Source organism: Ambystoma mexicanum, chromosome 7q (genome assembly GCF_040938575.1).
Source record: "Ambystoma mexicanum isolate Mex_15411 chromosome 7q, UKY_AmexF1_1, whole genome shotgun sequence".
In the NCBI taxonomy this organism is placed as follows: Eukaryota; Metazoa; Chordata; class Amphibia; order Caudata; family Ambystomatidae; genus Ambystoma; species Ambystoma mexicanum.
This window is the reverse complement of record NC_090941.1, coordinates 192,339,174-192,356,924: the sequence shown is the minus strand read 5'-3', so window position 1 is coordinate 192,356,924 and position 17,751 is coordinate 192,339,174.

The window sequence follows — 17,751 nt, the reverse complement described above, 5'->3', positions numbered from 1 at the left end:
TAATAAGCGGACATTAAAAAAAAAACTCTGTATGTGTGGCGACTGCATAGGGCAGATGAGGACATTGGCACACTGTAAGCAGTGTTTTTTGTTTTGTTGTGTCTGTATAGAACGGCCGGCTGTTTTAATGCTGCTTCAGTGATTAGGAATACAATTGCGTATTTTAGGTACCAGATATGAGATATATTAGTGATGTAAACATGTTTATTTACTGGACAACGCGCAAACAGTTGCTGCATCCTTACCCACACTGGCTGCTTCCTATCTGCTTTCTGATGAATACTTTAGTCTATGCGCTAGCATTTCTGCTCTATTTTTGTTTTTAAATGCTAAGGTAAGTTAATCACTAGTTGATGCTAAATGTTAGCATCCATTTTGAGGATCCCATCCCTTTGTGTAGAAGGTAACGAATGCTTGTGCCAGCGGTTGTGGGAGCGTGCGTTCAATCCTATAAAAGTTGCTGGGCTGCTCGGAAAAAAGCTCCCATTGCTTTTGTGGTGTTGCTCGTCGATTTTGAGGTGCCTGCTTCTTATATATGTTTTCTGCGAGCAGAGTTTGGGCAGGATAAGACAGGGTTTCAGGCCTTGCGTATCATGGGTGCGGGGTATGAATGGGAAACATGTTGTCCTGGTCTTTAGGAATTTAGGGTGCTGGGTCATACACATGGACTGGAGGTGCAGGATATGTTTTGGATGTATCTATGTGCACAGACAGGGCACGTAAAGTGTTCATATACTGCAATGTATTTGTTGTATGTATCCGATGTGATGTTTGCGGTGGTTTTCCCGCGGCTGGGTTTTTCACGTCTGGTGTTGCTACATTAGTGTGGTGTTCTTTTTCAGAATGGCCAGGTGGGCTCGGAGTGGTGATTCTTTGGTGTCAGAATGGCTGGTTGGGTTCTGTAGGTTTTGGGGCTTTAAAGTGCACTGAGGTGCTGCAGTGAATTATACTGTTGGTGTGCACTAATGGGGTGCAGTAAGATCCTGCTGGAGGGGCCATGGTGACAGATTCTTTATGCATTGTGTTGTGCATTTTCCTCTAAGAGGGAGAGAGGAGTCAATGAGGTGCCATCATTGTTCTATCCACCAGATTTGCTTTGTTCTATCCATCATGCATTTGATGATCATGCATTTGCAATGCAGCGGGTATGGTTCCATGTGTTGCGTTTTAGTTTAGTCCGTTTAGATGCTTTCTGTCGGTGCTGCAGTTTGGTTTTTATTTGGCTACCCAGTGTTTATGAGTGGGGTTCTAGCTGCATGCAGTTGTGGGTCCACCCATTGTTAGTGCCTTGTGTTTGGGTTCTTTTATTTGGTTTGCGTGTTGGCCATGTGTCCAGTGAGTAACAGTGGTTCAATACAGTTGAGTGTGTTAAGGTTGTACATCGCCACAGTGACCAACCAGTACATGCTACACTCATACTTCCCAGACGCTCTGAAATATCAATTGTATTTGTCCAAAATTGTGATTAATCATAGCAATAACATTCTTAACAACTTCGTCAAGGATGCCATGGAGCCTTTGTTGAATATGGTACATGCTGCTCTTCAAGGTAATACGGTTAGAACCACTCCATGTGTTAGCTTCCTTGGGAGTACATTACATCTGGCAGGGACATGATTACCAACATTAACCCTAAAGTAAGTTAACATCTTATTGGCCAACCATGCCCAAGCTTGTCCCCCTGTTTAGAGGAAAGAGCGCTATTTTAATGAATGTTAAAACTGGTGAGTTTCAAGAAACAATCCTTCAAACTGAATAATAATAATTATTATTATTATTATTATTATTATTAGTATTATTAATAATGGTAGTAGTAGTGGAAGTAGTAGTAATAGGCAGTAGTCGTATTAGAGTATCATCTCGTGTATCGTATGGTGATAATATAAAATAATAATCGGGAGGATAGCTCAGCAGCCACGTGTTCGTCTTGGAAGCAAGACGATGCGAAGCAACACATGTTCGATTCCCGGGTCCGCGCTTAGAAACCTCTAGGTATTTAAGCGCGTTATAAATACGCAACTAAGACAAAAATAAATACATAAATAAATAATTACGCAACTGTAGCAGCGCCTCGCCTCGATGCTCGTGGGCTGTGTGAGCACTTTAAAATGCAAAAAAAAATAAAACAAATGAATAAAATCATGAGACTACTATTTGTTCACTGCTGGTCATTGTAGTGTTCTAGTAAACACACTATCGTAGGAATATGGTACAAACAACTTATACGAATTTTTTCAGAAGCATCCCCAAAAGTGTCGAAGTCCCAATCTGAATCGTTCTTTGTCGAGCTAAAAATAGAATGTGAAAAGAATGGTTTTGCATTCCCATATTAACCAAGGTCCCAACTAATCAACATTTAGAACAGATGTCTTCATTTCATCTTCGGTTGCTCGTTTCGCACGTGTCAGAACGAATGTGACGGAGAGAGCAGATGGCGCATTTCAAGGCAGCATCATCAAGGGAAATTTGGAAGTAAAGGATAAAAGAAACAGTTGTTTATTGAAACCTTCGTTTCCACTAGTGCGTTCTTGTTTTCCAGGTCAACATTCCGTCAAAAGCTGAAATATGAAGGTTTTAAAGGTGTTTCACTTAGTTTCCGAGCAACAGAGTACAGCGAGTGAAGTTTAATGCATGATAGTTTTCTGAAGACTAGACCCAAAACATTCCAAAATATGTAGTAACATGTGTACTAAAATGCATTCCAAAGGACAATTGTTAAAATAATACAACTCTTAAAGTCGAATTAGGGTGAGCAGTGGCATTATTAATGAACTACAGCAGCCACGTATGTATGTGCACATTGTATTTGGACGCCACAAAAAGACTCGCAGGATATGTTGATTAGAGCAGTGCATGGTGTTAAATGGTGTTTTAGTTCAAAACTGTACAGTGGCTTAAATAGAACTCGGCCACTGCACCATTTCAGACCTCACATGAAGGTCTTGTGATAGGGGAAACGGCACTATTATTGGGTGCATTGTGTTACAAGGTGGTATTCGACCCGGGTCCCCTTCGTAGTAAGACCCAGCCCTCCGTACCTCAAAGAGCACTCGGACACAGGTCTGCTTGCTATGGGTTCCCGGCAGCTACTGCTGAGCACAGGCTCACCTCTATTAAACGCGCATGTGCGGCCCAGGCGTCGCGCATGCGTACACAATACTTCACTCGTAACATCCCTCCTTTTTCATAACAAACAAACACAGTCATAACTTAACGTGAAACGTCAACGTGACACACAAACCAGTACACAGTGTACAACTTAATATAGTGGCCCAACGTGGGCAGTTACCGTCCCATCTGGCCTTGAGGGATTCGGGCCCAGAAAGTAGTCCCTGAACCTGGTCGAACATCTTTGGCCTTTGCGGCAGGGGTAGCACCTCTCCTCTCTGCCCAAGTCACGGTGAGGTTCCTCTGATGCAGGGTCCCCGGTGTCTTCTTCGAGCCATGGTGCAGCGCTGGAGTTGCGAGTCGGTGTCCCGCACTTGCGCGGTTCATCAGGGGTATCCCGGGTGTCGACCTTCTTGAAGAAACAAGAGTTCCTCTTAATCGTTCCTCTTCTGTCAGACGCTGTCACCATCGCCCTGTTGCCATGAGTCACGCCCATGGGGGTGGGCTCATAGTTGAGGAACAGCTTCCCTTCGGGGTGCCGGTTGCGTACCAGGACGGTGTCCCCCACTTCGATGCTCGCTGGCTTCAGATGTCTCGGGTATTTTCATGCTCATTGCGCACCCGCCTTTCCTCCAGGGTCATTCGGTCCTCAATGACCCGGGAGGTCAACCGTCGGTTTTACGGTATCAGACCTCTCGGGCACTGGTTAAACAGGGCCTCCGCTGGGGCCACCCCTGTGGAATGATGGGGTGTGGATCGAAACTCGCATAGGAATTGGTACAGATTTCTTCTCAATTCGTCCCCTTGGCCCTGAGTGATCCAGAATACCTTATTGAGAGTCTGCATGAACCAATCCACCTCCCCATTTGCTCTTGGCCAACCGGGAGTTACCTTCCTGTGTGTGACCCCACACTCATCCATGAAGGTCGGCAAACTGGCGGCCATGAAACAGGGGACCATTGTCCGAACACAACTCCTGGGGAAACCCATGGGTTGCAAAGATCTTGTCTGTCGCTTCAATGCTTTGGTCACTGGATGTGGACTCCACCAACTACACCTCCGGGTAGCGGGACCACTGGTTAATGAGGACTAGAAAGTACATGCCCCTACCGGTAGACCCGAAGTCTGCATGTACAGTACCCCAGGCTTGTTGCTCCTTTCCATAGACTCGATTCATGGTTCTTTGTTCATTGGTGCGGCTGCTTGACACCGGGGCAGCGGTGTAGGTACTCGTCGACCCTCCTTTCGAGGTCTGGGAACCAGACTGTGGCTCTTAGTCGTGCCTTCGACTTGGCCGTGCCCTGGTGGCCGATGTGTGCAAGTTCCAACACCCTCTCCACCAGTGCTCGCAGGATCATGATCTTCCTTCCTCTCAGTAACAAGCCCTCATCGGACACGGACAGCTTGTGACGCGTGTGCCACAGCGCCTGTAGGTCATGTTGAGCATCTTCCTTTTTGGGACATGTCTACTAGGGCCGCCTTCCAGTCCCCAATGCCCAAGGCATTTTGGATCAGCTCAAAACACCCATCGGCCTCTGAGGCTTCGGCCAATTCCTCCAGTTTTAAGGCTATCGGCATGGCTGCCTCCACCACATGCCGGATGACCTCGGCACAGTCTCCTCCTGACTGCCCTGACTGCGAGCTGCTTATCCTGGGATGGCGGGACAGGTAGTCCGCCGGGTTGTGTGTGCCCGGCCTGTACTGCAACTTCACCCTGTATTCCATGAGGGTGAACATCCACCTCTCTATCCTCAGTGGTGGTTTGTAGGATACCCCTGTCATGATGGGGATCACAGGCTTGTGGTCCATGACAGCTGAAACTGGTTTGCCTAGGATGTAAATTCAAAAATGCTTGCAGCCCCACAGTATGGCCAGTACTTCCCTCTCAATTTGACAATACCTTTGCTCAGTGTCCGTTAGAGCTTTACTGGCGTATGCGATGGGCCGCATCTTTCCTTGGAGATCAGGTTGGAGTAGCACCGCACCGAGTCCCATGGGGCTGGCGTCTACGACCAGCTCAGACGCCTTCTTTTGGTCATAAAAGGCCATGGTTTTGTCACCGGTGAGTGCGGCCTTGATGGCATTCTGCTCCTCGGCTGACCATGTCCAGGCGGCGTCCTTTTTCGTGAGTGCCCTGAGCGGTTCCGAGAGGGAGGCCAGGTTCTTCATAAACCTCATGCAATAATTCACCATTAACAGGAAGCTGCTCACCTCAAAGGGATTGTCCGGGGGCCTGGCATCCTGAATGTCTTTCACTTTCTCTGGGTCGGGCGAGATCCCTCCTGAGTGGAAAATGAACCCGAAGAACTCGATACTCTCCTTCAGAAATTCACATTTCTCACGATGCAGGGTCAACCCGCAGATCACAGATCCTCTCCAACACCTTCTCCAGCCTCATCATGTTCTCAGTTTCGGAGGTGGCATAAACCAGGATGTCATTGCTTAGGTTGATTACTCCTTTCAGTCCAGTGAGGGCATCCCTGCTCACATTTTGAAATACCTCTGCGGCTGAAGAAATCCTGAAACTGAGCCTTTTGTACTGGTACAGGCCGTTATGTTTGGTAAAAGTGGTGATGAACCGGGAGTCCGGATGCAGGTCCAGCTGGTGGTACCCCAAGCGCAGGTCTAGCTTCGAGAATACCTTGGCAATCTGCAGCTCCCCCACCACTTCATCTAGCGTTGGCGTTAGGTGGCATTCCCTCTTGATGGCCAGGTTGGGCAGCCTCATGTCTACGCAAATGCGTACCACCGCCGGCTGCTTGCGTTTGGTCACCACGACTATGGGAGACACCCACGGGGTAGGGCCCTCCACTCTCTCAATAATGTCCAGATCTACAAGGTTTTGAAGTTCTTGCTCCACCTGTGCCCTCAGGTGAAAGGGTATGCTTTGGTGCTTCAACGCCATCGGCCTCACTGACTCGTCGATATGTAGGCAGATGGGTTCCCCTTTCAGCTTGCCCACTCTTTCAAAAAGGTCTGCGAATTGTTCGGTGATGCCTTGGATGTCGGCTTGGTACACCGAGAGTGCAAAGTGTTCTATGTCTAGTGCATCAGACACGGCGCAACTCAGGAGCAAATGCAGGCTGACATTGGTCACAAAGAACTTCGCCTTGATCAAGTGTTTGGCATGTTTGATGGATGTTGTGAACACTCCTTAGAGTGGAAGTAGATGATCACCCCCGAATGAGTACATTCTAGCTTTGGTATCAGCCAGTGCTGGTGGTCCGGGCAGTGCGTCATAGTGTCACGTTGCCATCACACCCATATTGATTAACACCGGGGTGGGGGTCTCACAGATGTCTATCACACATGTGGGCTGCCTGCACTTCTTGGAGATTGAATCGATGTTCGAATGAAAAATACTTCTTCCTCTTCAGCAATGTCTAGCTCCTGGAGGTCATGTTACATGGCGGCCACACTTTTCCTTTTGCACAAGCCACTATTGTTGGATCTGCTTGGACCTCACAACATGGTTACTGGATGTGCAGCCTGGCACATTCTGGCAAAATGGCCTGTTCCCCCACAGCACCCACATACCCTCACTTTTGCGGAACAGTCGCCAGAGTGCGGGAGATCGTACCCCCATTTCTGACATTGTTGTGGCGAGTCAGTTTTCTGTAGTGTCGGCTATCTTTTGGATTCATCTCGGGCATTGCGGCCCATTGTACACTGTCCGCCCGACGTCATAGGCATCCTCACTCTTCCCTAAGTTGGCTGCTGCATCCATTCTGGTGGCACGGCTGTCAGCCAGTTCATAAAACCTGCCCATATTGAGGGGCTGCGTCAGCGTAAGCCCTGGTTCGCGGAGTACCTGGTGCCAAAGCTTCCCCGAACTGCAGTCTTGGATGAGCTGGTTCCGTACCATCCCCTCTTCATTCTCCCACTGCCATGTGCTCGCCAGGTGTCGCAGTCTCCGGCAGAAATGATCAAGCAACTCGTCCTCGTGTTTCCTCTCGCTGCACATGACAAAGCGATCAAAGTCCCGTTTGGGGCTCCAGTTTCGATGGAGGGCCCGACATATCAAATTCTGGCATGGGAACCAGCGTGCCCTGCTGCATGGGAATCGGCCTGACAGGAGGCTGCGCACCATTTGGAAGTGGGGCCCCAACCCATTGACGACACCAGCATTGTCAACCATGGCTGTGGACCGCACAGGCACCTCTCACGTCCTCAGAGGCCGCAAGTCTGCAGCGGCCGAAGACGTCCAGAAGCATCATCGAGTCCTGGCATAGTTGTCCACACTATGCCCAGTGCGATGCGAGCCCCACCCTTGACGTGATGTGCGAGGATGATGGCGCAGAAAAATGTCCCTACACCAGGGAAAAGGACATGGACAGGACATCCACCACCTAGGCCTGCCGATGGTCCAACTTGCCCAGGATGATGATGAACCAATGTGAAAAAGAAAACACATTTTCATTTGTATCCTGGTGGCATATATAAAATTAACAAGTGCCAATGAACTTGCTGAAACCCCCCTCCAAGGACTCCAAAATGTCGAAGTGAAGGGGAAAATTGCTTCTTTTGCACTTGATTGTGCACAAAACACATGAAAATCTCCTTTTCAATGCCTGCAAAGGCTCCAAAATCGGAAAATGTTTTTATTTCTCTTGAAATGGTCTAAAAACATCAAATTGTTCTTGAAAGAACCTTCAAAGGCTCCAAAAATAGTCCTCAACAGCTCACGAGAACCCTGTGAGGGGCCACAACCGTCAGGCACAAAAGACGGCAGTCACACGTGCACTGCACGGGTGACGCATTTAGTGGGTGCTGAGAAAATGCTCAGGAATCGATTCACGCGACTCCGATCGTCTCTCCCCATTCAGCGGCGTCCTCGTCGCCAATGTTATAAGGTGCTATTCGCCCCGGGTCACCTCTGTAGTAAGGCCGATCCCCCCGCACCTCAAAGAGCACTTGGACACAGGTCTGCTTGCTACGGGTTCCCGGCGGCTACTGCCAAGCACGTGCACCCCTTTATTAAATGCGCATGCATGACCCACACCCAGGCGTCGCGCATGCGTACACAATACTTCACTCTGTAACACATTGCACTATATATGCCTGGCCTCTTGGCTGCTTCAGGTCTACCATGAAGCACTCATTGGGAGGAGTCATTGCAGGCACAACATTCTACCGTGGGCCAGTTCTTTTGGCCAAAGTGGGCCAGTTTGAGTTACTTCACTTTGAAGCTTGTAGTTTTGACTAGTATTACTGAACAAATATTCGTTTAAATGCACAACCTGAAACACATTTTACCAAAATAAAAACATGTGTATTACTGAAACAACCTGTCACAAAAGGAATGGATTTCAATTTGCAACGGTGGGCTACTTTTTAATTGGTGCCTGTGCCAATGATATGTCCCAGTCCGACTCTGTAGTGTGTCCATGTCGTACTTTGATTATTCTCGTTAGGAATGCTACATTCTTGAACTACAGGTCTTTTCTCGTAGAGATAAGAGAGTTAAAGGCATACAGCCACCAATAATAGCACTTGTTTTGTTAGGACTTCAATGTAGGTATTGATTTTTTTTAAAATTTAAAATAAACAATACACAGTGAATATGTTTTGAGAGAGTTTGCTCCACAGGGCATACAAGTACCTGCCTTCCTTTTTGAGATGTCTCTTTGGTAACGTTGCCCCCCCATCAGAATCAGAATGTAGTTGGTGCACTTTATACATGAATCCTCTAACATGTGGTTGATCTAAAGGACACAAGCAGTTCAATGAACAATGTGAACAGTGCAGACCTAGTTAGTTTAGCTCTGGTGTAGGTGGCTGAGGATATGTTTACAGTTGCACCGTTTTTGACCTGCACATGGTCATTCACGACTAGGAAAATCCATGGCAGTCTACATAAATTAATGTTTTAAATATTGAACAGGTTGCAAAGCAGAATTGGTAGTTTTCCTCATGAAAGTATTTCATATCTATCATAATAAAATTCTTTATTTGATTTGACTTGATTTTTATATATATAGCGTTATACCCCAAAGTGCCTTACAGGAATGAACTAAATACAGGAATACGCTTAAGCGTTTTATGTAGAACAAATATAGATACAAAATCAACCAACCTGTGCTGGTACTCATTTATCAACCTCAGAAAGATGAAAGGCTGAGTTGGCCTTGCCAGGATTCAAACCTACAACCTGCAGATCAGACACATATCAAAGAAGCGAGCACTCATCCCACTGAGCTTTATTACCAGCTATAGCTGTCTTACTGGCCATAGTAAAAGGAGCAATTACATTTCCGAATGTTTGCAAGTCGTACTCCAAATTACACTCTGTAGTGGATACCATTAAACTGGTAACTGAGATTTAACAGCAGGCCAGTTCATCTGCAGGTCTGGTGTAAAGTTAGCCACATGTCAAGCCTGCGTGGATCTACTTTTCAGGCTTAAGAGGTTGGCAAAATGCATTCCATTGGAGGGGTTCATAACTGAGTATTAAATAATTTAGAGTTGTGCATGGAAAGCAGCGCACTCACACGGCATCCCACACTCTGAGCACTCGTTATCTCATACATGCAAACAAACATCCTGTACAGCATACCATGGAGATAGGAAAGATAGACACATTACAACAAAGCATTGATTGTGGCACAATAAAAGGGCAACTTTATGTGCTATGGTCAAATATTCCTACACTGTACAGTGATTTTGTCAAGTGAGTTGGAATGAGTGAGATGGAATGTCTTGTGATGATTGTAACAGAGACAATGGCAGAAAAAAAACATGCTATAACTTCAACTTGCATAAAGCAAAATACATAGTCCGAAATTAATGTTTATTCTACTCTAAAAGCTTTTTGGAGGTTTTTGTCTGCTTTTTGAATTTGAGGTGTTTAAGAACAGACTGAATCAGTGGCTCAACCCCTGAAGTGTGCCTGAAAATAAACCTTTAATGAGTCTAGCAATTATTATACAGAATTCCAGAAAGACAAATTATTTGTTATTTATATTCTTTCTATTTAGGGTCACTGCTCAAAGTGGTACACATGTGGAACCCCCTGTTTTTTAAGAGGCCTGAACAAGAAACCCAGCCACACCAGAAACAAAGAGCTTCATGACGCTGGCCACAGGCCAGGAGCTTCCATTAACAAAAAATAGTATTTTTTTTTTTTAGGGGTAGCAAGGGAAACATCAGGGGTCACAGGTACGACACCTGACATCCCCCAATTGATATCACTGGGAGTGAGGCAAGAGCAGGGGTAATAGAGTGACCAGAGGATAGAGAAAAAAAATGCAGAGTTGTAGATAGAGCAGAGGAGAGAGAGAAGAGTAGCAGGGAGGCCAAGGAGAAGAGAGGAATAGTAGAAGAGACGGGAGAAAATAAGAAACAAAACAAGAATTTGGGTAGCAGGAAAAGAGAGAAAGGGTCTAGCCTTTTGGATATTAAAAAGGTGAAACCAACAGCATCGGGAAAGAGTGGAAATATGACACGAGAAAGAGAGGGAAGAGACAAGGGCAGAGGAGGAGGCACATTGATGGCAGGGAAGAAGAGAACTGTGGTCTTGGAGGGATTGAGAAGGAGGAAGTATACCAACATTCAAGACTGCATAGCAAGAAGGCAAGAAGTGAGAATAGAATAAATAGCGGGAGAGAATTAAGTGAACAGAATAAAAGAGCTGGGTATCATCAGTCCAACTGAACATTCAGACGGCTCACCGGATTGGACCAATGAACTCAATACAGCCCTCCAATAGTACTAGCAACAATTCATATAGAACCATCATATTTGCTCTATTGGACTACACCCGTGTGCTTCTGATCTTAGAAAAGGCCAAATCAATAAAACATATTGCACGGTATGGTAAAAGGATTTCTATTTCTTAGGATGTATCCAACGCTACTGCAGCAAGAAGGAAAACATTACTTGCTCTTAGACCTGCTCTTAAACAGCTTAATGCAAAGTATGGCATCATACATCGGTCAATTCTTAAAGTGACTCTTAATGGCCACACATCTTCTTTTCAAGACCCAATTACCTTAAGACACTTATCCAAAATCAGAGGAGAGAAGATATGGAAACATCGAGGCCACCGACTTTATTGTCACTACTCTTATATGTTTAATCAATACTGATCTTCGCCATAATGTTTTCTCACCGGAGTGTGGTGTGAGGATAGCTGTCTCCTCACAGGCTCTCCCACCCCCCTTTTCTTCTTTTTACTCAACATGATTTGGAGTGTCCGCTTCCTGGTAGCCACAACTGTTTTTTGGGTTCTTGTCCTCTGGTTTGATGTTATCCATGTTGATTTTGTTAGTCTCCCCACTCCCCTTATGTCTCCCTGTCAAGTGTGCTCATGAAGTATTCCACCTTTTGTAAAACAATATCTAATTCCTGGTTCAATATAACCTTCACAGCGTTTCTTGTACTATACATCACCTTAGTACTCCTAAGCTTTATTTCATGTTTATCATCCTGCTGTAATTTCTTACATTCAATGTAATAGACAGACAATTCTTTCTCATCTTAACAGAACCAAACCCTTCATTGTCTGTATTCAGGAATATCATCTCTCTAATGCTGAATCGGCTAAACTTAAGCGTCATTGGGTGGGTCAAGTCTTCTCGAGCGCTGCTAATGGGAAGAAAACTTGTGTTATAACCCTAATTAGCAAGAAATGTAACTGTCAGGTATTGGCAAATGAATCTGATGACATTCGTAGATGGGTAATGGTAAAACGTTTAGTTGACTGTAATGAGTTTACTGTCCTTAACATCTATGGACCAACATCGCCAGATCCCTCCATTTGGATTCAACTTAAAAACCACATCTTTCTTCTTTTATTCCAATAATCCATTTGTCTGTGGTGACTGCAATGAGATTATGGACCCATTTGTAGATAGGAAATCTACTGTTCGCTCTAAATATACCAAGTTCCACATGCAATTCAGCAAATTTATTTCAGACTTAGGCCTCATGGACTCCTGGTGTATTACTAATCCTTCCGACTCAAGTTCTCTTCAGTCCTCACAAAACTCTATCTAGATTAGACTTTATATTTATAGCCAAACCCCTTGTGAGTTGCCTTTTAGATGCCAAAATGGATTGTATAGCATTATCAGATCATGCACCTGTTCATATTCAACAATCCTCTCTACAAAAGCCTCGAAACTCTAACAGATGGAGATTCAACTCAGCCCTCCTCAAAGATGAAGCATTTACTCTTTTGATAACACAACAACATGATCACTACTTCTCAGAAAACTTAAGCCAAGACACCTCAGTTACTAGCAACTGGAACTGCTATAAAGTGAACCTTCGAGGACACATAACTTCCTTTCGAGCAAACAAGAAAAAGTTGCTTAAACAGGAGTCAGAGAACATTTTGAAAGAACTGAAATCCCTAGAATCCCAATAGGCACGCACCAACTCTGAAACAATCTTAACTTCCATTATTAAACTTAGAATTCAATACAATAAAATTGTAACTGAATACTCCTGTGATAACCTTTTAAAATATAAAGCTAAAATCTACCAACTTTCCAATAGATTGAGTAAGTCCCTTGCATTTTACCTGAAACTTAAAAAAGGAAAAACACAATTGCAGTTATTAAAGACCGCATGGGCAATAGAGAGTTTTCAGATAAATAAATTATCAAGGTTTTCTCTGAGTTCTATAAGAAACTATATACTTCCGAAACATCTCCTAATAATGAGCTCATTCAGAAATTTCTTCATGAAACACTTCACTCAATGTATCCATTAACTAAACCACAGTCGCTCAATGCTCCCATATCCATTAGTGAAATTCATAAAGCCATCAAAGACCTCAAGAAAGGCAAAGCTCCTGGACCCGACTGATACTCCAGTGATTTCAATGCACATTTTAAAGACAGTTTAGTACCCAAATTAATTAACTCTTTTCTCAATGTATTCAAGATGGCAGGGCTTGGGGATCAAGAGAGTAGGTGGTTAGGGAGGACTACAAAATGTACAGGGTAATCTTTGTATAAAGTAGATTGTATTGAGTGTTTACACAACATTGTAAAGTTGTCCAATGGAGATGTATCGATATTTCAGGTGCACGTGGGCCCGAACCGTCTTAGAGCCACCAAAGACTGTGGAAGGAAAAAAGGGCAAGCTAAAACCTGTTAATTGCAAACAGGTGGCCCATTGATGCACTCTTATGGGTATTCGAACAATCCCAGGGATTGCTACGGTGCAGGTTCAAAAGTTAAATTAGAGACTACACGTCCCAAGTGCTGTTGATATAGTTTAACACTTCCAAGTTCATTCTAGACATGTAACATGTCAGTACATTCACAAATTCCAAGGTATTAGTTTCACAAACAACGAATTCCACAGTGGTTTTCTTTCAAAAAATTATAATAATTGTGAAGGGTAGATTCATAAAAGGATAATCAGATTCAATAAACAAAAACCGGTGTTCAGTTCAAAATACATGTACAGATATTCATATGTGTACAAGGGTATTTCACATACAATGGCCCTCATAACGACCCTGGTGTTATGGGGTTAACGGCGCCGGTAGACCCATAACGCCTCATTACGAGGTCCGCTCGCGGTACCCGCTCAGGACGGCGGGTTTTACCAGACGTCATTAGCGGGTCCCGCGAGCGGCCCAGCATGCTAACAACTGGCCCGTCATTAACGGGCCCATTGTTAGCATGCTCCCCATTCCTATTGAGCCCTATGGGTGCTCAAAAGGGAATGGGGATATACCGGGTCCGGGTTCCCTGGATGTGGAAATACCGGGCCCTCCTAGGTCAGAATGGCCCGGTATTTCCCCTTTAAGGGAACCCGGACCCGAGTTTGGGGGTAGCCATGCCCTTATGAAAGGCATGGCTACCTCCAAACTCGTAATGAGGCCCTATGAGTGGAATTAGATCAGTGCTTGTGTTCCCATTTCACAAAACACCATCTTTAGAACATACATCAACAGGGTTTCTATGTCAAATGCATATGTATATTCACATCTAATAGACTCCTTAAAAGATAAAACAATTGCTGACGCATTTCGGATATTCCAATGATCCGTCTTCAGTGCTTGGGTGCCTATTATTTTGCAATTTCTTAATTTCAGACTTTCATGTGTCCATTTCATTACCTTGGTGTGTACCTAAGAACAAATTATAACAACTCAGTGTCAGTGGAGGGTCTGTAAATATGATAGTCTGTGCTAAGAACAGTGTGTTGAGACAGTGGAGTGACCTCAGGGCTTCATATGCTGGTTTAATTGTCTTCCTCGTCTGTATTGTATCGTCATGCAGATATGGTGGCAAGTGGTGTGTCACAGCCAGAGCAAATATTAGTCACAACAGGTAGCCACTACCTGCTGTGTATGAAAGATGGAGACCCAATCGATGTGATCTGGGGAAGACAAGAAGCAAAGATTGCCGTGATTGCTTCACGCTAGTTACAAAGGCATGTGACTATCTCGTGTGTATGTAGCGGTATGTCCATTGTTATGTAACATTTGGCGTTACATGTGGCCATGGTCATTTTTAATCCACGCCAGAATGGAACATCCAGTGCTCATCTGAGTGCGCGCCCAGTTATCCATATCAAATCATGTTTCATGTGTCCATAGATTGAGCAAACTTGCTTACTAATATCCATATTAAGAATGGATGTAAAGTGTAGAGGCACTGTGTGGTAAATGCAGTATGCCAGATTGGGATGTCCAGTGCTTATCAGGGCGTGTGCCCAGTAACCCATATCAGATCGAGATGAATGTGTAGGTGATAAGTGCGGTTTAGATCACCAACATAAATATCAGCAATGGGTACTAAGTGTAGAGGCACTGCATGGTGAGTGTAGTATGTCTATGTATATATGGGCTCAAAAGCATGGCGAAATTCGAGCTTACCTGCAGTTTGGAATCCCCTGACGACTGCCTGTCACCATGGGGGCGTCGGGCCATACTGCTCAAAGTTTAATGCTGTTGCCAAGTAACGTACGCGCATGCACACACGTCTCTAGTATGGCCATCTTGGTGTGGGAGTGTCGTCATGGCAACGTCCCAAGCTAGAGGCCGTACATTGTGGACTCATCAGAGAGAAGTATCGATGGTCAGTGTTGTGTATAGGACAAAAACCACTGCTACAGTCACATCCAAATGTAAATAGTGCTTTCGGATCTATTCAGCAGACAATCAATGAAGCCCGAAGAACAGGGATAGGGGCAGGCAACTGAGAAATTCAGTTGGGTGCCCCTTCCCTGTTCAGTTAGTGGAACGACTCAGCGTGTGCCAAAGGGCATCCATAGTGCTCATTGAGAGAGCAGTATGTGCACACTGTAGGTTTTCATCAACATGCTTTATAAAGAGATAATATTCGTAAACAAATATAAACAATGGTCAGTGCACAATGTAGTTAGTTAGATACACCTTTGCGGTTCCAAAGAACACACAATCACAATAGCTCATCAGAATGTTCACACTCTTTCTAAAGAAAACATATTCGTTAATAAATACAAACAATGGTCAATACACAGCATGGTAGGTTAAATCCACCTTCACGGTGCCGAGGTACACACAATCACAATTGTTCTTAAAAAATGTTCACACCCTGTACATATTCTCATCAGTTTGTCTATAAACACAATGAACAGCCCAGAGTAAATTTAGTTTACACTCCTTAATCCCCAATCTCAAGGTATTCGCTGTGTGTGTAAGCAAAATGTCACATAGTATGAGTTTAAGCATGAATACATTCATACAGAATGGTTACTTCAAATTGACAGGAATGTGTCGTGCATAGTAGACCACAATCGAAAACATATGTATATTGTCGTTATGTCCATTAGTGGTGTAGAACTTCCTACCGTTGCAAGGGCTCCAGGCTCTACGTTTGAGTAATCAGCTGCCTGATCTGTGTTTTCAGACAAAACACATAAGGTCTGTTTCACAATTCATACCTCTTGGTTGGATACAGTTCAAAAGATCTATCCAGAGTACCTCCCGTTGGAGCAGTTTCCTGTTTAGGTCACCGCCTCTGCTCCCCAGTGTCACCTTCTCTAAAACCACACACCTTAGTTGGCCAATTGTATGTCATGCTTCAGAGAAGTGCATTGCTACTGGTGATTTAGGATTCTTCATCCTTATATTTGATTTGTGTTCCGTCCAGCAGATTTTTGCTTTTCTTGTGGTGATCCCAACATAATAATATCCACACAGGCATTTCAATGTGTATACTACGTTTTTGGAATCACATGTGCAAGAGTGTTTCAGCATGAGAGCTTTGCCAGAGTGTGGGTGCACAATGCTGTTCTCTGTTATTATGTTTCCACAGTGTTGGGAATTAAGACATGGTTGTGTTCCTCTGTATGTCTTATTGCTTAATTCTGGTGTCCGCATTTCTGCATTCACTAGGCTGTTTTGTAGAGCTTTGCTGTTACGATAGGCAAAGGTAGGTGGTTCTCTAAACAGAGGTTGAAGTGTCGGATCCATTTTCAACATGGGCCAGTTCTTTTTGATGATACCCTTTATCTTCCGACTCTGTAGAGAGTGTGTTGTTACGTAGACTAATGTTTGCACCTGTTTAGGTGGCTTGAGTGTCAGCAGTGTGTCGCTTTCTATGGTGTCCACTCTTGATGCAATGTCCGAGATGAGTGTAGGATCGTAACCTCTCGTGTTGTGGAATTTCGTCCATAGTGTATTGGACTGTCTCCTATATTCATCTGTTTCTGAGATATTCCTTCTATACCGAAGGAATTGGCTAAAGGCACACTTTCAATGGTGCATTTAGGGTGGAAACTGGTTGCAAGTAATAAGCTGTTCCGGTCGGTTGCCTTGGTGAAGATCTTTGTCGCTAGGATACTGTCCTTATTGTAGACTTCTATGTCTAGAAAGTGATTGTTTGTCTTGCTAGTGGAGGTCGTGAACTTGATGCGTGGGTGCATGTTATCCATCATGCTGGAGACGTTTTTAAATTCTTCCTCAGGACCCGCCCAGATTCAAAATACATCGTCGATGTATCGGACGAAGATAAGGAGGTACTGCATCCATCTCGGGGAACTTAGAACATGTTCATGCTCTAAATAATACATGTAAGCATTGGCGTAAGTGGGTGACATGGCTGCTCCCATGCCTGTCCCTGATAGCTGGAGGAAGCATTGATCTTTGAACTTAAAGAAGCTATTCTCATCGTTTTCCCCAAACCTGGTAAGGATCCTGAACTTCCCCAAAGTTATAGGCCCATCTCCCTTATTAATACAGATTGTAAAATCTTTTCGAAGATCTTAGCCAACAGACTTCTATTGGTACTATCTAAACTAGTTAAACAGGATCAAGTAGGCTACATTAAAGGTAGATTAAAAGGTAGATTATCCTCTTCAAATATAAGATTAGTTCTTGACTCTCTAGACTCTATTCATGGCTCTAAAGATCCTTACGCAGCAATTGCCCTTGATGCTGAGAAAGCTTTTGATCGGGTTGAATGGAACTATATGTTTGAACCTCTCAAATGGCATGGTCTTGAAACCCCATTCTTAGCAATGGTCAAAGCTCTATATTCAAATCCGATGACCTCTATTTTCATTATTGGGCATATATCCCCTTAATTTCCTTTATTTAGGGGCATACGCCAAGGGTGTCCTCTGACCCCTCTCCTGTTTATCTTGGCCCAGGAACCCTTATTGGAAATAATACGACAAAATGTTAAAGTAAAA